The following is a 24,970-nucleotide window of genomic DNA, read 5'->3' as shown; positions in this document are numbered from 1 at the left end:
CCTTTAATGATGAGATGACTCTGCAGATCCCATCCTCTAATAATGAGATGACTATGCTGACCCCAACCTCAAATAATGAGAAGAGTCTTCTGACCTTACCCTCTAATAATTATGAGATGACTGCTGAACCCGCTATTTAATGAAGATGAATTTGTTGACCCCACCTTTTAATTATGACTGCTGACCCCGCCCTTTAATAAGATGACTCTGCTGACATCGCTTTCTAATAAAAATGAGATGACTCTTCTGATCCCACCCACTATGAAATTACTTTGCTGACCTTGCCCTCTAATGATAGTGAGCTGACTCTTCTGACACTGCCCTCTAATGAGATAACGCTACTGCCCCTGATAATAAGATGACACTGCTGACCCTTCCCTCTAACGATAAGGAGATCACTCTACTGACCCTGCTCTCTAATGATAAGTAGATGACTCTACTGATCCTCCCTCTGATAAGTAGATGACTCTACTGACCCCTTCCTCTAATTATAAGAAAGTCACTCTACTGACCCTGCCCGCTAATGATAAGTAGATGACTCTACTGACCCCTCTACTGATAAGAGCCGTGAGCTGCTACAATGTAGAGATCATAGGGCACAGTAGGCAGAAATTGGGGTTGTTTTTACATACATTCTTTTTTCCCCCAGTTGTTCTGCATAAATTTCTGTATCAGAAAAAAAATATGTTAAAAAGTGGAAGATAAAAAAAATCTTGTGTTTTACCAAATAAGATTTTTTTTTTTTGTATTTTAATTGGTTTTATTCATTATAGAAAAAGAAAATTATCAGGATCCGGAATGAAGCTCTCGTGTCATGAATTAATTTGTCACAGAATCAATCTAATTTGATACAGAAAGCCGCCGTTTGTGTAGCTACAGGAATTTTTTGTTTTATAAAATGTAATGGTGGAAGATAATTAATAAGAATGCATTTTTTCCAACATCTAATAATACACCCAAAATATAATTCCTGACTATAAAGCCGATAATATATCCACCGGAAACTTCAAAGTGGCGCAGTAATACTCCAGTAGTGACCAGATTCATTGACGGGAGCAAGAGGTAATTGCTGTACAGGAATCGGCCATCCTCAAGATGCTCCATATTGTGGTATTATGTAGATGGTGGAGATCATCAAATCGATGGCACCCAGGGGGCAGTTCACATGGCCCCAGAATACTGACGTGGCCCCCGGACCTGGGTCCTGCAAATGGACTGGATCATCTCAAGTGGATGATGTATAGCAGTATTATCTACACTGTATAACTGCAGCATATCCCAACCTTACTGCAGAGGTAGATGGCAGTATAACTATATTTGCACTCATTGGTAATTTTATATAAGCTCTATATGGCAGGATAACTTCAGCTTTATCGAGCAGGAACGTCAATGTAGTATGGCAGTATTATTTTCGCTGTGTTACAGCTTCTCTTTATGGCTATAATATGCTAATGCTGTCTTGCTATTTGGGCATCTAATAATAAAAAGAATTTGCAAAGAAGTCTCCAAAGAGCTTAATTTGGCCTTAATAGAAATTCACTGATGGCAAGCAGAGGTCTTGAAACACAAAATCGGAAAGTTGTACATCTTTTCACTTTATGGTTATTTGAGAATGGACGAGCCACTAAACCTGGCAAAACACAAAAACCCAGCAAATCCCATGAAATCAAACTGGGTCACATAAAGGTCTTTGCACAAAACTTTTTCAGAGCCATATGGACCTTGCGAAGACCCATAAGATATACTCGATGTTCAGCCCAGTACATCCATTAATGTACAGCATATCCAATATAGTCATTGCTGGTATACTGGTGAGCATAGCTGCCTTATAGTGGGGAGCATAGTCACTTTATAGTGGTTACTATAGCTGCCTTATATTGGTAAGCATAGCCACCTTGTAGTGGAGAGCATAGCCGCCTTGTAGTGGTGAGCATAGCCGTCTTGTAGTGGTGAGCATAGCCGCCTTGTAGTGGTGAGCATAGCCGTCTTGTAGTGGTAAGCATAGCCGCCTTGTAGTGGAGAGCATAGCCGTCTTGTAGTGGAGAGCATAGCCGTCTTGTAGTGGTGAGCATAGCCGCCTTATAGTGGGGAGCATAGTCACTTTATAGTGGTTACTGTAGCTGCCTTATATTGGTAAGCATAGCCGCCTTGTATTGGTGAGCATAGCCATCTTATAGTGGTGAGCATAGTCACCTTATATATTCAATATTGTCAATGGTGGTATACTGGTGAGCATAGCTGCCTTATTGTGTTGAGCAAAGCTGCCTTATATACCAATATAGTCGTTGGTGGTATACTGGTGAGCATATCGGCCTTATAGTGGTGAGGATAGCTGTCTTCTAGAAGTGAGCATAGTAGCCTTATAATGGTGAGCATAGCCGCCTTATAATGTTCAGCATAGCAGCCTTATAGAGGCGAGTATAGCAGCCTTATAATGGTGAGCATAGCCGCCTTATAGTGGTGAGCATAGCCGCCTTATAGTGTTCAGCATAGCAGCCTTATAGAGGTGAGTATAGCAGCCTTATAGTGGTGAGCATAGCTGCCTTATAGTGGTGAGCATAGCTGCCTTATAGTGTTCAGCATAGCTGCCTTATAGAGGTGAGTATAGCAGCCTTATAGAGGTGAGTATAGCAGCCTTATAATGGTGAGCATAGCCGCCTTATAGTGGTGAGCATAGCCGCCTTATAGTGTTCAGCATAGCTGCCTTATAGAGGTGAGTATAGCAGCCTTATAATGGTGAGCATAGCTGCCTTATAGTGGTGAGCATAGCAGCCTTATAATGGTGAGCATAGCCGCCTTATAGTGGTGAGCATAGCCGCCTTATAGTGTTCAGCATAGCAGCCTTATAGAGGTGAGTATAGCAGCCTTATAGTGGTGAACATAGCCGCCTTATAGTGGTGAGCATAGCCGCCTTATAGTGTTGAGCATAGTCACCTTATAGTGTTGAGCATAGCCGCCTTATAGTGGTGAGCATAGCAGCCTTATAGTGGTGAACATAGCCGCCTTATAGTGGTAAGCATAGCCGCCTTATAGTGGTGAGCATAGCTGCCTTATAGTGGTGAGCATAGCTGCCTTATAGTGGTGAGCATAGCAGCCTTATAGTGGTGAACATAGCCGCCTTATAGTGTTGAGCATAGCAGCCTTATAGTGGTGAGCATAGCTGCCTTATAGTGTTGAGCATAGCCGCCTTATAGTGTTGAGCATAGCCGCCTTATAGTGTTGAGCATAGCAGCCTTATAGTGGTGAGCATAGCTGCCTTATAATGGTGAGCATAGCAGCCTTATAGTGTTCAGCATAGCAGCCTTATAGTGTTGAGCATAGCCGCCTTATAGTGTTGAGCATAGCAGCCTTATAGTGGTGAGCATAGCTGCCTTATAATGGTGAGCATAGCAGCCTTATAGTGTTCAGCATAGCAGCCTTATAGTGTTGAGCATAGCTGCCTTATAGTGGTGAGTATAGCATCCCTATAGAGGTAAGCATGGCCGCCTTGTTGTGGTGAGCATAGCTGCCTTATAGTGGTGAGCATAGCCACCTTATAGTGTTGAGCATAGCCGCCTTATAGAGGTGAGTATAGCAGCCTTATAGTGTTGAGCATAGCCACCTTATAGTGGTGAGCATAGCCACCTTATAGTGTTGAGCATAGCCGCCTTATAGTGTTGAGCATAGCCGCCTTATAGTGTTGAGCATAGCCACCTTATAGTGTTGAGCATAGCCACCTTATAGTGTTGAGTATAGCTGCCATCCCAACAGTTGACCCATATTTAGTAGCTAGCATCCTTCAGCACATCCAGCAGTGATGCTGAGGCACAGGAGAGCGGGCCACTTACTGCAAAGATGGTACTGTCCTGGTGCTGTTTCTCTCATGACTTTCTTACCTACCTGGCGATATCAGTCACCACTTCATACCTTTTAGGAGACGGTATAATCTTCTAGTTGTTATGCTGGTAGAGAGGGAGAGCCCTGCACAGATTCACGGGAGGAAATGAGGCCAACTGTGATCTCAAGGGCCTCATATGAGCCGTTGAAGCTCTCAGACATCACTGGGAAAAGTTTCACCAATGTTTTAGAAAGCCAAGACCCTTACATTGTTACATCACCAAAATTAACGTATTCACCCAAATGGGTAACTCCACAATCATATTGTAACATCACCATTGAAGACACCATAGCAAGTGACACACTAATCTCTTCTACATATTGTCCAGACCGGGAGATCAGACCTGGAAACGAGCATCCGACAACACACGTAGATAGCGTTCAGCTTCAACATAACAATGACATCACTTGTGCTACATCGAGGGCTACTACATCTGCAAAAATATACATATAGCAGAAATACAAAAGCTCTCTTATTTTACGCCATGGATTGCAATGACATTCCTACGGCATGCCAACCAATAGGTCTACTTACCCAACCACCACCAATGCCCCACATGTAGTGCCTCGTTCTGTAGCCCCCGGACCAGATTCGAGCTGAAACACAAAAGCACAATATATAAATATAGAGAATTAATATATAAATTGTATAACTACATTATATCATTTCATACATGGAGGATACCCCCCTGAGGGGGCGACAAAAGTTACTAAGAAGATCTACACCGCGTGGAACCACATTCGTCATCATATTATGGTCTTCTTTGTTCACGTTTATATGAAATGCTGTTTTTGAAATCTCCTTGTGTCGGACATTGGGTATTACCAGGGTAAAGGGATGAAGCCTGAGCTCAGAATTCAGGATATGTGAGAAGACACCACAGATCTGTCCAGCAATGTCTTTATTTCATGCCAGGGATTAAGGCTTAATTAGGGTGGTGCAGGATGCATCACAAAGAATGTGACTGTCTCACTCACTTCAAAGGGTGTAAAGGCAGCAGAGCATGTGGTGAACGCATGGCATGTTCTACCAGATAGGACTGCCCTCAATGGGTTAAGCATCATACTCTGGCCGGGGACACACCAGATCTTCTCCTGGTCAGGGCTGGCTGGATGGGTTCACATATAATTAAAATCATCTTGGAACATGCACCTAAAATTGACACCTTACCAATCGTACAAACTAAGAGTGAAGACACTTCAAGTTTCCAACCACTCCAAATCGTTACTAAACTACACATCTGGCTACATGTACCATCATCTTCTAAAAAGCTAAATTTCCAGCCTAAATTCAGGACACAGTGGACCTCCTGATAGATCATCACCATCCCATGCTAAAGGACTAAACCTTAAGACATCTTCTGAAAAACAACACTGCCAAGAAAGGCCAAAACTGAATACTTTCTTGCCCTAGTCAATCATCCGGTAACCAACATCTGGTGTGCCGCAATCTCAACCAACCAGTCTAGCCTTCAAACCATGTTCTGGGAGGAGATACTCAAAACCATCTTCCGAGGGCTGCTCTCCAAACCACGTCTTAGAAGCCTACATCCCAAACCACAGTGTATAAGGCTTTAGTATCATAGTAGCATTGTTGTTTTGTAGTGCTTGGGTCCTGGTTTAAAATCCAACCAAAAGCAACATTTGCATGGTCGGATTCAAACCTGTGTTCTTCCTCATTTCTAATGGGTTTTCCACCAGTTACTCCAGTTTCCTTACACTCTCCAAACACATATAGATAGGTTGATTGGCTTTCCTTAAAACTGTTTATTACATAATAAATCTATTGGCCACAAGTCTACAAAGTTACAGAATGAGAAATCTTATATCTCTAGCAATTTTTCTTATAAAATATTATTCTTTACAAGCTCAGTCCTATAGAATATTACAACCTCATTCATATAAAAGTCTTCCACAACCAAAGTTTGCTCAATTTCCAGATTTCCAACCATTTTTGGTTCTCAAACTTGTAGATTATGCAAGATCGCCTTAAACAAGGGGGGGGGACAATCAAACACTTTTGGAGTATCTAAAATTTCCAGTTTTCCTTTTGAAGAATACTATCTTAGGTCAATGGTTAGACATTTAGAACTTTACATCTTTGTTAAGAAGTCATCATCCGGAAGTCTTCCATTATCAATCTAGATTTAAAAAAAGTGTAGACTTCCAACCATTGTCTTTAAAGTTCTCCATCCAGAATCTTCCTGGAGACCTCCATAATCATTTTTTAAGGGCAGGATATGCCTCAATACCTAGTTTTACATAGAGCTTGATCCTACCTGCCCATACAATTGTAGGCTTTTAGCTCGGGAAAGGTATCATGCTAGTTCAGGGTCCCAACAAAGGGGTACGCCTTGTCGCTGGCTATTGGGCTCACATGAATTGGCCAATTTATGCGCTAAGTACCTTCATTTTTTTTACTTATTTTCTACAGCAGTAATTCAATTTTAATTTCATATATTCAATGTTTACATACTATAACATTTCAGACTACAGCTTTAATTTGTTAGTTCCATAACTAAAGGGCAAATGTCCAACCATCGTCCTGAAGGTTCTCAATCCGCTTTCTAGAAGACTTCTGTAATCACTTGTGGGGTGGAAGGGAGAACCAATACTTTGGAAGTATATGAAGAACATAAGCAAACCTATGAGAAAGGGTTCAATCTTCTTCCGTTTCTGGAAGCCGTTCATATTTAAAACTCAAAGGCCAAACTTCCAACCACTGTCTCGAAGGTTTTCAATCTGACAGCATCTGGAGGGACCTCTGTGATTACTGGAGGGCAATATTTTAGAAGGCATAACAAAACTACGAGGAAATATTCAATCTCAATTACCTTGTGGAAGTCTTCCATATCTAAATCTCAAAGCCCAGCCATAGTCTTAAAGGTTCTTCAATCCAACATTATCTAGAAAACTGTTGTGACTGTTGTGGAGAAGAAACACCTTGGAATGCTTTGAAGTACCTAACAATCTCATTCTCCTTCTGGAAGACTTCCATATCTAAAGCTCAAAAGCCAATGTTCCAACCGTTGTCTTGAAGGTTTTCAATCTGGAAGGCCGCCTTGATCACATGAGAGGGCAATACTTTGGGATGGCTATGAAGTATCTAACAAACCTATGGGAAAATGTTCAAACTCATTCCCTTTCTAGAAGCTTCACATAGCTAAAGCTCAAAGACCAAACTTTCAACCATTGTCTCGAAGGTTCTCAAGCCAACTTTTTCTGGAAGGACCTCCGTGATCACTGGGGGAAGGTCAACATTTTGAAAGGCTAGGAAGAACATAGCAAATCTACGAGGAAAGTTCCGCTCTCATTCATCTTTTAGAAGCCTTCCATATCTGAACTCAAAGCCCAAAAATTGCCTTTTCAGTCCAACATCATCTAGAAGACCTCAGCGATCGTTTCTAGAGAAAGCAGCACCCTACAAACCCTGCTGTGGGTGGGTACTTTTTTTGCAGTCGTGCATCATTATTGCCGTCATTATATAATGTTCTTGTAAGTGCTACAAACATAAATGTTGATATTGAATGAAGCGAAAGTAGTTTGTGGAAAAAAAATGTCAACTATATATAGAGAAAATCAACGGAAACCATTGCGTGGTGGCTGTCACGAAAGCATGAGATCTGCATAAATGAATGCCATTATCTATACTGGGTGCGTTTTGCATGTTATTTGAATACAGTTATATACTGTTCTTTGTATCTGAGTGAAAAGCGGCTTTAAGAAGGGTAAATATTATTATGGAAATACCGCGTAATGCCGCTCGCCGTTTCCGCATACTGCAAACAGGTTTCATTTCTCTCTGTCTTTATTCCCAGTGAAGGAATAAAATACATATTGAGTGTCGTGTTACTCTCGTGAATAATTTCCTTTTGCATAATAAAGGAAAAGTCCTCGAATTCTTTGTCGCCGGCCGATGAGCGGGGAGGGGGGGGAGATTGTATATCCCAGTGAATGGGGATATAATGTATGTGTATAATGCATTAAAGACATTTACATTACGCTCGTCTAGGTCAAGTGATGTGAAGTGCTGTCTTTTATGGGCTGTGCAGTAACATATACGGCAGATGAAGGGCCGGGGAGTGTTATGGTTTTGTATTAAATGTAATCCTCGCCGCTCCTCTGACTCCACAAGAGAAACATCTGGTCGTTTTCAGATTCCCCTCGGATTCCCGACTTCAAAGAGAGTTATAAAGAATAACAAATACATGTACTGGCATTGAGGGGAAGAAATGGAACAGCAGGAGTGACTGGTAAAAAGTGTCCTTATTTGACTGCTAGTGACAAGCGCCGCGGGCTGCGCGGTGAGAAGAGCCGAGAGGTTGAGCGAGCGATGAGTCCTTATCAATCGGGGCTCCAGGTGTCGCGGAAAGACATCGCTGGGAAAGGGTAACATTGGGGATTAGAGGACTGCTGCGGCTACAGAGAGGGGGAGCGGACCCCCGAAGAAAGGAGTCCGCACAAATAAGAAACCTTCAGCTGATATCGGCTGGGATGTAAGATGCGCATTTAAAGCATATTAAAGGGCACCCCCTGCTAGAACGCACAGAAGTATCTGGAAATGTCCGCCGCAGGCACCGGCGGCTGTTGTGACGCCGCACAGAGGGGCGGCCAGACAGCGATCAGACCTTTAATGGCTTATATATACAGATAATCTTATGTTACACCCGTCTCCAATCCTTCACTCTGTCATGTGAACCTGGAAGCTTAGGATGAGCACTGCAATAGAATAGCAGGAAGGTGGATAGATATGAGATCGATAAATAGATAGATGATAGGTAAGTAACAGATATGAGATAGATAGATAATAGCTAGATGTATAAGTAACAGATGATAGATAATAGATAATAGATAAATAATAGCTAAATAATAGATAGATAATAGATAATAGATAGATAATAGATAATAGATAATAGAGAATAGCTAAATAATAGCTAAATAATAGATAGATAATAGATAATAGATAGATAATAGATAATAGATAGATAATAGAGAATAGATAGATAATAGATAAATAATAGATGAATAATAGATGATAGATAATAGATAGATAGATGATAGATAATAGATAGATAATAAATAGATGATAGATAGATAAATAATAGATAAATAATAGATAATAATAGATAATAGATAGATAATAGATACATAGAGAATAGATAGATAATAGATAATAGATAAATAATAGATGAATAATAGATAGATAATAGATAGATAATAGATAGATAGAGAGATGGATAATAGATAGATAATAGATAGATAATAGATAGATAACAGATATATAGATAATAGATGATAGATAATAGATAGATGATAGATAATAGATAGATGATAATAGATAGATGATAGATAGATAGATAATAGATAATAGATAGATAATAGATGATAGATAATAGATAGATGATAGATAATAGATAGATGATAGATAATAGATAGATGATAGATAAATAGATAATAGTCAGTCCTTGCGCACTTGTGACCTCCACTTTATTCACCGTAGTCTATGGGAGTGACGGTCATGGATGCGCACTACTACACTTACAGAAGCAGAGTGGTCAATGGGGGGGTGGTGGGACCCCTATACTCAGGATTTGTGTGGCCTCCAACAATCATTAACCATGTCAGTTTCATGGCGCTGCGAACGTCCATGGCTGGAACTTGACAAATCATTGCAGGGGGCCACGAATCACAAGAGGTGCTCGGGATGCCAGAGAAGAGGAATCTTGTTTACGGGACAACCCCTTTAATAAAGGCTCTTCCATGTGACCCATTGGACGGTAGGGAGCGACCACTGGACTCCTTGCTTGTCGGGCCCCTGCTATGTGCACATACAGAATTCTCCACAGATATATACTCTGCTCCATTAGGATCCGCTCTCTCAGACATATTTCCCTTCTGCATGCCCATGTACCGCACACTGACCAACATATGTCACCACGCACATGAGCACACGCCACACGGAGATAAATCCCAGAATCGGCAGGTCTCGTCTGCACACAGAGAAGTGTATGGACTTTGGAAAAATGAGGAGACCTCGGAGACACCCGTGTGCTCCAGAAGCCCCCTCAAGGTTTTCGTTACTGTGATGCTAAGCCCCATTGTCCAGAGGCACATCCAGCATGAGGAAACATGGCGCATGGGGCAACGCCAGCCAGAAAGAGCACAGTGGCCGATGTGGCCCACCATGACCCATGGGGTGTCCCCTTTGTATGTGTGAAGACCTCGTGATCCCTGGGTGTAGATTTGAGATGAAGGTTGAGGACAGCTGGTGCCGAGGATCCACAGTCCACGGGTCGAATAGCAGCCTCTATGATATATCTGGCCTGGTCCACTTAATATTATTAAAGGCCTTTTGGCCCTGTGATTGGGCGCTGCATCACCCCATATAGCCCTGCCAACACTCATGGTGGGAAGGACATAGTTAAGTCCCACACCTGCGCGAGTGCACAAAGAGTGGAGGAAAGCAGCCTTGAAACGCAGTCTAAAGAGCCTGGGCAGGGCTCGTTCCAGGAGAAGCGATGCTTTTAAGGCCGTTTCTAGAGATCGCAGCTGCCCTGTTTGAAACTCGCTGCCAAAAATGTGTTCTGACAAATGTGACACAGTCGTATGAGAGCAGCGCAATCTCATTCACGAGTCAAAACAAGAGGGGGATTGAAACGCGTCTGTGCCGATACTAAAAGGTATCAAAGCAACACGTGTGCCCCTCTTATGTGGAGATGATGGGCTCCAGGCGCGAGCAATGTGCCAGCTTGTGCTGTGTGCCCGCCGCCTGCTCTGGGGGGGCGCTGTGATGGCATGCCCATTGCCTAAACTGCACGTCTGCTGCAGGGATGAACCCTGCCCTGGATGACCCGCTTTATCAGCCCCTTCCTGGCATCTCTCCTGCCCTTCAAGACCCCGGGAAGAATTATCTTATTACAAGATTTATTATATTACTTTTGATTTATATGAAACTTTCCGTCCATTCTCCAGAATGCCATTCACATATCCATTGCCAGGATTCTTATTGATACCTGTTTCTGGGAAAGCTGGGTGATATATATCCGGTCCAGCAGACGGTGCCATCCAGCTTTCCAAGACTCCTGAACTGCAAAACTTCCTAGATATAAAGGGATTGTGGTCCAGTGTCCCCATCTGTAGTCCTGGGCAGCGCGAACCTTCACGGCCATCACTCGAATCACCACATCATGACGTGTAATCACAGGAGGCCAAGAAGGTTCACACGGCCCTGGCCCGACTGACACCAAGAAGAAACATGGACGTTGAACCAGAGTCCGGTAAATATTTTTGCCCAGCTTTAGAAGGGATGCAGTCCCTCATTGTACAACTGTCTGGAATCAAAGAAAGTTGAGCGTCAACCATTCTTACCAACTTTACAAGACTGGCATTTGTTAGATGTAAAATTACGCATACACTCCATATCCATTCTACTCCCATTCCCAATGGGAGGTGGAGAAAGAGGTCTACAGTCTACACCTCTTTCTCCACCTCCCAAGGGAACCTAAAACAACTTACAAAATCTCTGGATTCCAGGAGGTTTTTGCAGGGCACAGTGACAACCCCTGTAGGAGCTGATATGGGGGTTATATTGGTAGTCGACCAATAGTTACAGAAAAAAATAAGGCTGCATTCACAAAAGCAGACTGTGATGCATAGAGTGTCCGCGGGTCTCCTCACCCAAACTTGACAGGCCCAAAACCATATATTAGTCTGATAAGTTGGAGTCAGGAGACCAACAGTCAATCCATGCATTACAGTCTGCACTCGGGCTGTTACACACCAATGTGTGAATGTGGCCTTACACTGCTACTGGTGAAGTGTCCTAGCCACGTGTAATGTGCATTTTATGACCATGGGTTAATTGGGGAGGTCGGGATGGAGGTACATGTAAGACAAGTCGGTGTCAGCTCTCATAGGTACCTGCTCTGATCATCACTGTTCTGAGCATCACTGCTCTGATTATCACTGCTCTGATTATCACTGCTCTGATCATCACTGCTCTGATTATCATTGCTCTGATGATGATCATCACTGCTCTGATGATGATCATCACTGCTCTGATTATCACTGCTCTGATGATGATCATCACTGCTCTGATCATCACTGCTGATTATCATCACTGCTCTGATCATCACTACACTGATCATCACTGCCCTGATCATCACTGCTCTGATTATCATCACTGCTCTGATTATCATCACTACACTCATCATCACTACACTGATCATCACTGCCCTGATCATCACTGCTCTGATTATCATCACTACACTCATCATCACTACACTGATCATCACTGCTCTGATTATCACTGCTCTGATAATCACTGCTCTGATTATCACTGCTCTGATTATCACTGCTCTGATTATCATTGCTCTGATGATGATCATCACTGCTCTGATTATCACTGCTCTGATTATCACTGCTCTGATTATCACTGCTCTGATGATGATCATCACTGCTCTGATTATCACAGTTCTGATGATGATCATCACTGCTCTGATGATGATCATCACTGCTCTGATCATCACTGCTCTGATCATCACTGCTGATTATCATCACTGCTCTGATTATCATCACTGCTCTGATTATCATCACTGCACTGATCATCTCTGATCTGATCATCACTACACTGATCATCACTGCCCTGATCATCACTGCTGATTATCATCACTACACTCATCATCACTACACTGATCATCACTGCCCTGATTATCATCACTGCTCTGATTATCATCACTACACTCATCATCACTGCCCTAATCATCACTGCTCTGATTATCATCACTACACTCATCATCACTACACTGATCATCACTGCTCTGATTATCACTGCTCTGATTATCATCACTGCTCTGATTATCACTGCTCTGATGATCATCACTGCTCTGATTATCACTGCTCTGATTATCACTGCTCTGATTATCACTGCTCTGATGATGATCATCACTGCTCTGATTATCACAGTTCTGATGATGATCATCATTGCTCTGATGATGATCATCACTGCTCTGATCATCACTGCTCTGATCATCACTGCTGATTATCATCACTGCTCTGATTATCATCACTGCTCTGATTATCATCACTGCACTGATCATCTCTGATCTGATCATCACTACACTGATCATCACTGCCCTGATCATCACTGCTGATTATCATCACTACACTCATCATCACTACACTGATCATCACTGCCCTGATTATCATCACTGCTCTGATTATCATCACTACACTCATCATCACTGCCCTAATCATCACTGCTCTGATTATCATCACTACACTCATCATCACTACACTGATCATCACTGCTCTGATTATCACTGCTCTGATTATCATCACTGCTCTGATTATCACTGCTCTGATGATCATCACTGCTCTGATTATCACTGCTCTGATTATCACTGCTCTGATTATCACTGCTCTGATGATGATCATCACTGCTCTGATTATCACAGTTCTGATGATGATCATCACTGCTCTGATGATGATCATCACTGCTCTGATCATCACTGCTCTGATCATCACTGCTGATTATCATCACTGCTCTGATTATCATCACTGCTCTGATTATCATCACTGCACTGATCATCTCTGATCTGATCATCACTACACTGATCATCACTGCCCTGATCATCACTGCTGATTATCATCACTACACTCATCATCACTACACTGATCATCACTGCCCTGATTATCATCACTGCTCTGATTATCATCACTACACTCATCATCACTGCCCTAATCATCACTGCTCTGATTATCATCACTACACTCATCATCACTACACTGATCATCACTGCTCTGATTATCACTGCTCTGATTATCACTGCTCTGATTATCATCACTGCTCTGATTATCACTGCTCTGATGATCATCACTGCTCTGATTATCACTGCTCTGATTATCACTGCTCTGATTATCACTGCTCTGATGATGATCATCACTGCTCTGATTATCACAGTTCTGATGATGATCATCACTGCTCTGATGATGATCATCACTGCTCTGATCATCACTGCTCTGATCATCACTGCTGATTATCATCACTGCTCTGATTATCATCACTGCTCTGATTATCATCACTGCACTGATCATCTCTGATCTGATCATCACTACACTGATCATCACTGCCCTGATCATCACTGCTGATTATCATCACTACACTCATCATCACTACACTGATCATCACTGCCCTGATTATCATCACTGCTCTGATTATAATCACTGCTCTGATTATCATCACTACACTCATCATCACTGCCCTGATCATCACTGCTCTGATTATCATCACTACACTCATCATCACTACACTGATCATCACTGCTCTGATTATCACTGCTCTGATTATCACTGCTCTGATTATCACTGCTCTGATTATCATCACTGCTCTGATTATCACTGCTCTGATGATCATCACTGCTCTGATTATCATCACTGCTCTGATCATCACTACACTGATCATCACTGCTTTGATGATCATCACTGCTCTGATCATCACTGCTCTGATCATCATCACTGCTCTGATCATCACTGCTCTGATTATCACTGCTCTGATCATCACTGCTCTGATCATCACTGCTCTGATTATCACTGCTCTGATCATCACTGCTCTGATGATGATCATCACTGCTCTGATCATCACTGCTCTGATCATCACTGCTCTGATCATCACTCAGTTTTTCTAGAAACAGAAATAACTTTTTATAACCTAGCAGGATGATGCAGAGATTTCTATCCGTCCCCATGTCTACATCAGTTCTGTGTGTATATGGGTTGATGTTGATCTAGATGGTGATTTGGCGTCTATGACATCACTGCAGCTGGCAGTAAGGAATTATGATGTCATCAGAAGCTTTCAGTAGTGCAGACTCAGAAATAAAACTGATCACATTTCCTCCTAAATGGTCAATTCCTTCTGGAGGGTGTAAGCCGTATGTGGTCCCACCGGTTGGGGCCCGGTGTTGCTCTGCAGCGGGTAGTGATGGCAGTGTTAGGCCTCAGATTAGCACTACAATGAGCCTCCGCTCGGCCCACGGATCCGCTTCCCCAGTGACTTGAGCTGGTGTATGAATGCTTTAAATAGATGATAGGAGTTTTCTGAGGTCACGGCACTCCAGCAGCGAGGCAGGAATGCGGCTCTGGATGCTTTCAGCCTTGTATGCAAATACTGTATAAGTTGAGCTACTATGTATAGACGGGAAATAGGAAACATGTGCTACTGCGGGGATGAATGAAAGCGTAACTGCTGAGGATTACCAGGCCTGGGAAGTGCCGCGTATAACATGAAGCGCGGGTAAACTGAGGACGGGGAACACTTTCTCCGCGTTACGACGCATTTCCTGCAGATCTGAGGACTGCGCAGCGTGACATCATCGCCTAATCTCTGCTAAACCTCATTTTATCACCACGTGCTGTACTTTATGACTATACTTAATGGTTTGCTACAAGTGTGATTTCAGCTGGGCCTCACTGCGCTCATAGGCCGCGTTCACATATAGCGTTTTTTACACTCTGTTTTTTTTTTGTGCAGAAAATCCGCTGTGTTTTAACGTCGTAGCAAAGTGGGTGTGATTTCATGAAAACTCACGACATCTGTGCGTCTACTGTGCGGTTTAGGAGCTTTTTATTTTCCTCTAGAGGCGTCCAAAAAAAAAAAAAACGAATGGAAAAATAAAAGAAGTTGCATTTTTAAATTCACTAATGAAACTTTTCTGTACTAAAAAAAAACTAAGTAAAAAACGTTCAAATCTGCGCCTAAAACGCATAAAAATAAAGAAGTAAAAGCAATAATCCGAGAAGATTCGTATCGTGTATTACAGTGCCGGACCTGCAGAAATCATTCAGATAAAAAACAGCAGAAAAGAACGCAGCGTTAATGCCATGTGTGAATGCGGAAGTAGCACTTCGCCTGCATCCAAATATACCGGATGATCTGACCGACGAGAGATCGGCATAACTCTACCTGTGCGTTCATCAAACTGAATAAGGAAACAATGTGAACCATTACATTGCTATAATTACCGTATGGTAATAATCCCGTGGGGCGGGCGGTCGTGTAGGCGTCCTGCTGCTACATACAATATCTGCCGGATTCATTATTACATTTGCGTCTATTTTTTGTCTAGTTTTCCCCATTTTAAGGCTGAGTGACGACATTTTTTTCTTTTAAACTGCGCCTATTTTGAAGTCTCTTTTTCTACATATTTGTGTGTTGTTGTTTTTTTCTCTGTTCTCCTTTCATTCTCTACGGGGCCTGACTGCACTGCAAAGCCTCTTCCTTAGGATCGGTGGGGCTCATCCTGCAAGACTGCACTGCAGAGCCCCTTTCTTAGTATTGGTGGGGCTCATCCTGTGGATACCTGACTACACTGCAGAGCCCCTTTCTTAGGATCGGTGGGGCTCATCCTGTGGATACCTGACTACACTGCAGAGCCCCTTTCTTAGGATCGGTGGGGCTCATCCTGTGGATACCTGACTACACTGCAGAGCCCCTTTCTTAGGATCGGTGGGGCTCATCCTGTGGATACCTGACTGCACTCCAGAGCCCCTTTCTTAGGATCGGTGGGGCTCATCCTGTGGATACCTGACTGCACTCCAGAGCCCCTTTCTTAGGATCGGTGGGGCTCATCCTGTGGATACCTGACTGCACTCCAGAGCCCCTTTCTTAGTATTGGTGGGGCTCATCCTGTGGATAACTGACTGCACTCCAGAGCCCCTTTCTTAGGATCGGTGGGGCTCATCCTGTGGATACCTGACTGCACTGCAGAGCCCCTTTCTTAGTATTGGTGGGGCTCATCCTGTGGATACCTGACTGCACTCCAGAGCCCCTTTCTTAGTATTGGTGGGGCTCATCCTGTGGATACCTGACTGCACTGCAGAGCCCCTTTCTTAGGATCGGTGGGGCTCATCCTGTGGATACCTGACTGCACTCCAGAGCCCCTTTCTTAGGATCGGTGGGGCTCATCCTGTGGATACCTGACTGCACTTCAGAGCCCCTTTCTTAGTATTGGTGGGGCTCATCCTGTGGATACCTGACTGCACTCCAGAGCCCCTTTCTTAGTATTGGTGGGGCTCATCCTGTGGATACCTGACTGCACTGCAGAGCCCCTTCCTTAGGATTGGTGGGACTCATCCTGTGGATACCTGACTGCACTGCAGAGCCCCTTTCTTAGGATTGGTGGGACTCATCCTGTGGATACCTGACTGCACTGCAGAGCCCCTTTCTTAGGATCGGTGGGTCTCATTATGTGGATACCTGACTGCACTCCAGAGCCTCTTCCTTAGGATTGGAGGGGCTCATCCTGTGGATGCCTGACTGCACTGCAGAGCACCTGTCTTAGGATCAGTGGGGCTCATCCTGTGGATACCTGACTGCACTCCAGAGCCCCTTTCTTGGGATCGGTTGCGATCATCCTGTGGATACCTGACTGCACTCCAGAGCCCCTTTCTTGGGATCAGTGGCGCTCATCCTGTGGATGCCTGACTGCACTGTAGGAGCCCCTTTCTTAGGATCGGTGGGTCTCATTATGTGGATACCTGACTGCACTGCAGAGCCCCTTTCTTGGGATCGGTGGCGCTCATCCTGTGGATACCTGACTGCACTGCAGAGCCCCTTTCTTGGTATCGGTGGCGTTCATCCTGTGGATACCTGACTGCACTGCAGAGCCCCTTTCTTAGGATCGGTGGCGCTCATCCTGTAGATACCTGACTGCGCTGCAGAGCCCCTTTCTTGGGATCAGTGGCACTCATCCTGTGGATGCCTGACTGCACTGTAGGAGCCCCTTTCTTAGGATCGGTGGGTCTCATTATGTGGATACCTGACTGCGCTGCAGAGCCCCTTTCTTGGTATCGGTAGGTCTCATTATGTGGGTACCTGACTGCATTGCAGAGCCCCTTTCTTGGGATCGGTGGCGCTCATCCTGTGGATTCATGATAAATTGCTAACTTGGTGCAGACGCTTTAACTGTGTGAAATGTTGGCTATTAGGGGGATTTCCATGCCTATGGGAGTTATGGGGGCTGCAGAGTTCAGAGGTAATAATTTACTATCATTGTATATATACTTTATTACAGCTGGTCGGGGCCGTCTCACCCCGTCTATCTCACCAGCTCTCACTCCACATTACGGAGGGTATTGTGCTGAAGCAGCCGCGGCTGGCAGAACGCATCTCGAGAGCCATCCCTGTTGGACCATCCAGCCGCTCTCCTCGTCGTACAAGAGATCATTTACATCTTGATGATGCAGCTTAAGATAATTATAATGGCAATTCATGTGCATCAGGGTGTCTTTTCATGAGAAACGATAATAAGAATTCAGATTTCCATGGCTCCTTATGGGGTTGCAGCGAGCCACGATTGCACTGCCAGGAGCTGAGGCGGCTGCCACCTGGGTGGCATATGAGCTCAGTGTAACCTGTCTCCTAAGTAGTGAGAGGGTACAAGACAGAGTACACATATTACAGCTTTAATGACCAATTACACAGAGATGAATAGAGGAGGAAACATCAGCTCACAAGCGTAACTTTCTGCAGAGTCTTGTCCTCCAGTGATGGAGGGGCCACATTCATCAGGACTCATATACTGTAATCATCTGTGCTCATCTCAAGCCCACCAGAGTACTGACCCCGAAAGAAGCATCTGATACCAGAGCGTGAACAAGAAAGAAATACAGTACTGAAGTATGGATCCTGAGTTACATTCTGTATTATACTCCAGAGCTGCACTCACTATTCTGCTGGTGCAGTCACTGTGTACATACATTACATTACTGATCCTGAGTTACATCCTGTATTATACTACAGAGCTGTACTCACTATTCTGCTGGTGCAGTCACTGTGTACATACATTACATTACTGATCCTGAGTTACATCCTGTATTATCCTCCAGAGCTGCACTCACTATTCTGCTGGTGCAGTCACTGTGTACATACATTACATTACTGATCCTGAGTTACATCCTGTATTATACTCCAGAGCTGCACTCACTATTCTGCTGGTGCAGTCACTGTGTACATACATTACATTACTGATCCTGAGTTACATCCTGTATTATACTCCAGAGCTGCACTCACTATTCTGCTGGTGCAGTCACTGTGTACATACATTACATTACTGATCCTGAGTTACATCCTGTATTATCCTCCAGAGCTGCACTCACTATTCTGCTGGTGCAGTCACTGTGTACATACATTACATTACTGATCCTGAGTTACATCCTGTATTATACTCCAGAGCTGCACTCACTATTCTGCTGGTGGAGTCACTGTGTACATACATTACATTACTGATCCTGGGTTACCTCCTGTATTATACTCCAGAGCTGCACTCACTATTCTGCTGGTGGAGTCACTGTGTACATACATTACATTACTGATCCTGGGTTACATCCTGTATTATACTCCAGAGCTGCACTCACTATTCTGCTGGTGCAGTCACTGTGTACATGCATTACATTACTGATCCTGAGTTACCTCCTGTATTATACTCCAGAGCTGCACTGACTATTCTGCTGGTGCAGTCACTGTGTACATACATTACATTACTGATCCTGAGTTACATCCTGTATTATACTCCAGAGCTGCACTCACTATTCTGCTGGTGCAGTCACTGTGTACATACATTACATTACTGATCCTGAGTTACATCCTGTATTATACTCCAGAGCTGCGCTCACTATTCTGCTGGTGCAGTCACTGTGTACATACATTACATTACTGATCCTGAGTTACATCCTGTATTATACCCCAGAGCTGCACTCACTACTCTGCTGGTGCAGTCACTGTGTACATACATTACATTACTGATCCGGAGTTACATCCTGTATTATAATCCAGAGCTGCACTCACTATTCTGCTGGTGCAGTCACTGTGTACATACATTACACTACTGATCCTGTACTGATCCTGAGTTACATCCTGTATTATACTCCAGAGCTGCACTCACTATTCTGCTGGTGCAGTCACTGTGTACATACATTACATTACTGATCCTGAGTTACATCCTGTATTATACCCCAGAGCTGCACTCACTATTCTGCTGGTGCAGTCACTGTGTACATACATTACATTACTGATCCTGAGTTACATCCTGTATTATACTCCAGAGCTGCACTCACTATTCTGCTGGTGCAGTCACTGTGTACATACATTACATTACTGATCCTGAGTTACATCCTGTATTATACTCCAGAGCTGCACTCACTATTCTGCTGGTGCAGGCACTGTGTACATACACTACATTACTGATCCTGAGTTACATCCTGTATTATACTCCAGAGCTGCACTCACTATTCTGCTGGTGCAGTCACTGTGTACATACATTACATTACTGATCCTGAGTTACATCCTGTATTATACTCCAGAGCTGCACTCACTATTCTGCTGGTGCAGTCACTGTGTACATACATTACATTACTGATCCTGAGTTACATCCTGTATTATACCCCAGAGCTGCACTCACTATTCTGCTGGTGCAGTCACTGTGTACATACATTACATTACTGATCCTGAGTTACATCCTGTATTATACTCCAGAGCTGCACTCACTATTCTGCTGGTGCAGTCACTGTGTACATACATTACATTACTGATCCTGAGTTACATCCTGTATTATACTCCAGAGCTGCACTCACTATTCTGCTGGTGCAGTCACTGTGTACATACATTACATTACAGATCCTGAGTTACATCCTGTATTATACCCCAGAGCTGCACTCACTATTCTGCTGGTGCAGTCACTGTGTACATACATTACATTACTGATCCTGAGTTACATCCTGTATTATACTCCAGAGCTGCACTCACTACTCTGCTGGTGCAGTCACTGTGTACATACATTACATTACTGATCCTGAGTTACATCCTGTATTATAATCCAGAGCTGCACTCACTATTCTGCTGGTGCAGTCACTGTGTACATACATTACACTACTGATCCTGTACTGATCCTGAGTTACATCCTGTATTATACTCCAGAGCTGCACTCACTATTCTGCTAGTGCAGTCACTGTGTACATACATTACACTACTGATCCTGTACTGATCCTGAGTTACATCCTGTATTATACTCCAGAGCTGCACTCACTATTCTGCTGGTGCAGTCACTGTGTACATACATTACACTACTGATCCTGTACTGATCCTGAGTTACATCCTGTATTATACTCCAGAGCTGCACTCACTATTCTGCTGGTGCAGTCACTGTGTACATACATTACATTACTGATCCTGGGTTACATCCTGTATTATACCCCAGAGCTGCACTCACTATTCTGCTGGTGCAGTCACTGTGTACATACATTACTGATCCTGAGTTACATCCTGTATTATACTCCAGAGCTGCACTCACTATTCTGCTGGTGCAGTCACTGTGTACATACATTACTGATCCTGAGTTACATCCTGTATTATACTCCAGAGCTGCACTCACTATTCTGCTGGTGCAGTCACTGTATACATACATTACATTACTGATCCTGGGTTACATCCTGTATTATACTGCCGAGCTGCACTCACTATTCTGCTGGTGCAGTTACTGTGTACATACATTACATTACTGATCCTGGGTTACATCCTGTATTATACTCCAGAGCTGCACTCACTATTCTGCTGGTGCAGTCACTGTGTACATACATTACATTACTGATCCTGGGTTACATCCTGTATTATACTCCAGAGCTGCACTCACTATTCTGCTGGTGCAGTCACTGTGTACATACATTACATTACTGATCCTGAGTTACATCCTGTATTATACTCCAGAGCTGCACTCACTATTCTGCTGGTGCAGTCACTGTGTACATACATTACATTACTGATCCTGAGTTACATCCTGTATTATACTCCAGAGCTGCACTCACTATTCTGCTGGTGCAGTCACTGTGTACATACATTACATTACTGATCCTGGGTTACATCCTGTATTATACTGCCGAGCTGCACTCACTATTCTGCTGGTGCAGTTACTGTGTACATACATTACATTACTGATCCTGGGTTACATCCTGTATTATACTGCAGAGCTGCACTCACTATTCTGCTGGTGCAGTCACTGTGTACATACATTACATTACTGATCCTGAGTTACATCCTGTATTATACTCCAGAGCTGCACTCACTATTCTGCTGGTGCAGTCACTGTGTACATACATTACATTACTGATCCTGAGTTACATCCTGTATTACACCCCAGATCTCCTGATCTCAGACTGCACACCGCCCCCTGCTGGTTCAGGAGATCACAAGGTCGCTCTGCACAGATGGTGCAGGTATAGCAGAGGTGGTGAGGAGGAAGCAGGAGATGCCGCTGTCTGCACCCACCACTCCTTGTAGATGACATATTGCGCTCTGATCCTTTCAGTGAGGAGCCGGGCTGCGTTATTTAGATGTAGCAGGGGAGCGGCTAATATGGGGGTAAATTAGATTATCCAGCATCATTATGGCTGCTGCGTATTACTGGAATCATTAATTGATGGATTGTGTGAGATCATAAACCGCAGGGTTGAGCCGTGGTGGTCGGGGTGTTGTAACAAAGCCGGTGAGAGCAGCATTTCCCGGGAAGGAGCGGTACAATATGGCAGTAATGTAAAGCAATAGGCCGGGCGCGCTAGCTCTGCTGCGACCACATAATCGCAGGGTGGACGCTCCGGTGACGTCATTAATTCATTAATTACCTTTCATCTCCTCGAACTGTTGTCATTTGCATTTATCTAAATCTTTGGCGCTTTTTATCACCTGGTTACGGGCGGCATTGAAATTTGGGAAACAGCTTTTTGGAAGGAAGTAATTAGTAAATCTGTAATGCAAAAACTACGCCACGACCTGAATGCCAGGGCACGGATATCATTGGGGCCGCCTCGTGGACAGGGGGACATGTTTATTTCTACGTAGATGCATGTATTTAGGACTAAATATAATTTTTGCAATAAGGATTCATTAACACTGTTGCACCTTTTGACTTTTAAAGGCCCTTTATTTAGTACATATTCAACTTTGATGAGGTCTGTGGTCATAAATCAGCTGAGAGGAGCTCAGAAAAAGACAGATAAGAGTCACAATCTCCCCATCGGAACAAGCTCACTTATGGATCCTCAGGGAACTCATTCTGCAGTCAGCAATAGACTTGCAGCACAAATGGTGCAACATCTGTTATAAAATCCAATTCCAAAAATTATTTGTAGCCACAAATTCATGCATTTAAGTAAAAGCAAAAAGTGCCCACAAAACTGGACAACCCCTTTAACCTCCTACCGATTGCAGAGATATTATACAAAGTAGAGAAGAAAAACCGGTCAGGAATTGGAGGGTTTAGTGTTTATAAACTGGCAACCAGCTGTTGGCTCCGCATCAGGCCGTTCTTTTCTAGGAAGGGGGCAATGACATTTTGAGAAGTGGTGCAATTTCTGGCTATGGTACTGTAACCCCACTATTCTATATATTAAGTCTCTGCCCTAGGCTCACCACCTTACCACCAATGGTGCCGTGATCTTCATGTTACCTTGATATAATAGGTGAGGGTGGATCTACAAGTACCAGTCCCTGCCCTCAAAACTTAGGGAAGGTAATAACATTCACCTACACAAAGATGGGTCCCAATTTGACTTTTGCTACCAGGTCCCAATACTTCTACTCCTTTACAATCAGTGAGGCTTGCCACGTTCTCCTTCCTTGTGATGGGGAGCTTATTATTACTAAGAGTATCCCGGCTAATAAGAGGATAAAGAAGGACCACAATCGTCATTAAAGCCATGCCACCATCTGAGGTTGCCACCCTCCTGTCACAGGTGTGTCAGAGGTGACAGACAGTCGCCCTGCAGTGGGTTGCAGGAGATCTCCACGTTTGGCATTACAGACATCTTCTTAGAGGCTGTCTTTAGGACCGAGCGGCTACCACTCTCTTGCTAATTAGCTCCCTGGCCTGGGAGTCTATATACCTGGTGTGTCTGAGAGGGAGTCGCCGGCTATATCCATTTCTACTTGTGAAGCATAGCAGGAGCAGTACCTTGTCCTCTCTTGAGCTTGAGGCCGTGTGCTAGAAGGTCTCCACTTCCCCCCCTTTCCCTAGTGTCTGGGCTCCCTTTCCCTTTGTGCTGCACTAAGTCTTTCCCACACCTGGCGTGACACCTCCTTTCCTACAGCATGTAATGGAAAATGAGATCTAGTCCCTTGTCTCTGGATGATGATGACTTGAAGCTACTGGAATATTTTTTATTCTTTGCTAAGGGTCCCGGGGCTCCCCACCAATGATGCCATGACCTATGGTGTTCTCTGAACTGGAGACGGAGAGCTGAGAATATCCAGGCTTGGAGAAATGATCTGACGCCAATTCTTGTCAATCCCTTACCAACCATGAGGCCATAATAAAGGGCTCCTCCTCCACAACTGGAAACATACCAGACATGTACAACATAGTTCACTAATTAACTGCTCCTAATTTATCTTCCACCTTACCTGGGGTCTCCACCATCCCAGAAATTATGTCAGGACATGACCCAATGTTAGCTGTCAGATTCCTTCATGCAGGCTGATCCCATTACCACCAGTGACATCAAGACTTCTTCCATGGGGTTTTGAGGGAGAAGTGAATGGGTGGGAATAAGAATATTAGGAAGTTCTGGGACTTCACTCCTTTACATACGTTCCTGACCTGGAGCTTTCTGAAGTCACCGGATGACACCACAGCTCGTATGTGCATCAGTTATTTTACAGGTATTATTAAGCCGAGCAGTGCTGACATAGGTGATGGGATGGAGATGATTATAGCACAGAGGTCCTGTGCAGGTGCCGCGCTGGTTCAGCGAGGCTTTGCAGCGGTTGCCGCCATGTTTGGCTCTGATGTATGCAGTTTAGCACATGTACTATGTATTGGAAGAGCTTCATTGCTTGTAGACAATGTGTGCAGTAGTCTGATGAATCCATCCTTCAGTCCTCGTCATGATTTCCTAAGACGGCGTATGGTTGTGAGTAGGGTTGAGCGAGTATGTTCTGTTCCGAGTATGCTCGGGCCGAGCTCCGAGTATTTACAGCTGCTCGGTGATAGGGTTGAATCGCTCCCCGTGTGCATGATTTGCAACTGTTTGACAGTTTTAATACACGTGA

The 24,970-nt window shown here is 43.9% G+C and overlaps 1 protein-coding gene across 8 annotated transcripts in view; it reads right to left on the bottom strand.

The window, feature by feature from the left end:
* Positions 1–24,970, bottom strand: part of ZBTB20 (zinc finger and BTB domain containing 20) — a 1,152,793-nt gene that overhangs the window by 429,819 nt on the left and 698,004 nt on the right. For all 8 annotated transcript variants that reach the window (XR_012305514.1, XM_073668598.1, XM_073668593.1 and 5 more), the window contains exon 4: positions 4,412–4,473. The gene's annotated coding sequence lies outside the window, so the exon portion shown is untranslated. The remainder of the gene's footprint in view (positions 1–4,411; positions 4,474–24,970) is intronic.

The sequence above is a fragment of the Phyllobates terribilis genome, unplaced genomic scaffold (genome assembly GCF_046119375.1).
Source record: "Phyllobates terribilis strain yellow unplaced genomic scaffold, ASM4611937v1 Scaffold_2__4_contigs__length_985480577, whole genome shotgun sequence".
NCBI lineage: Eukaryota > Metazoa > Chordata > Amphibia > Anura > Dendrobatidae > Phyllobates > Phyllobates terribilis.
Note: the sequence above shows the minus strand (reverse complement) of the source record. Positions and strands in the feature narration are given on the sequence as shown.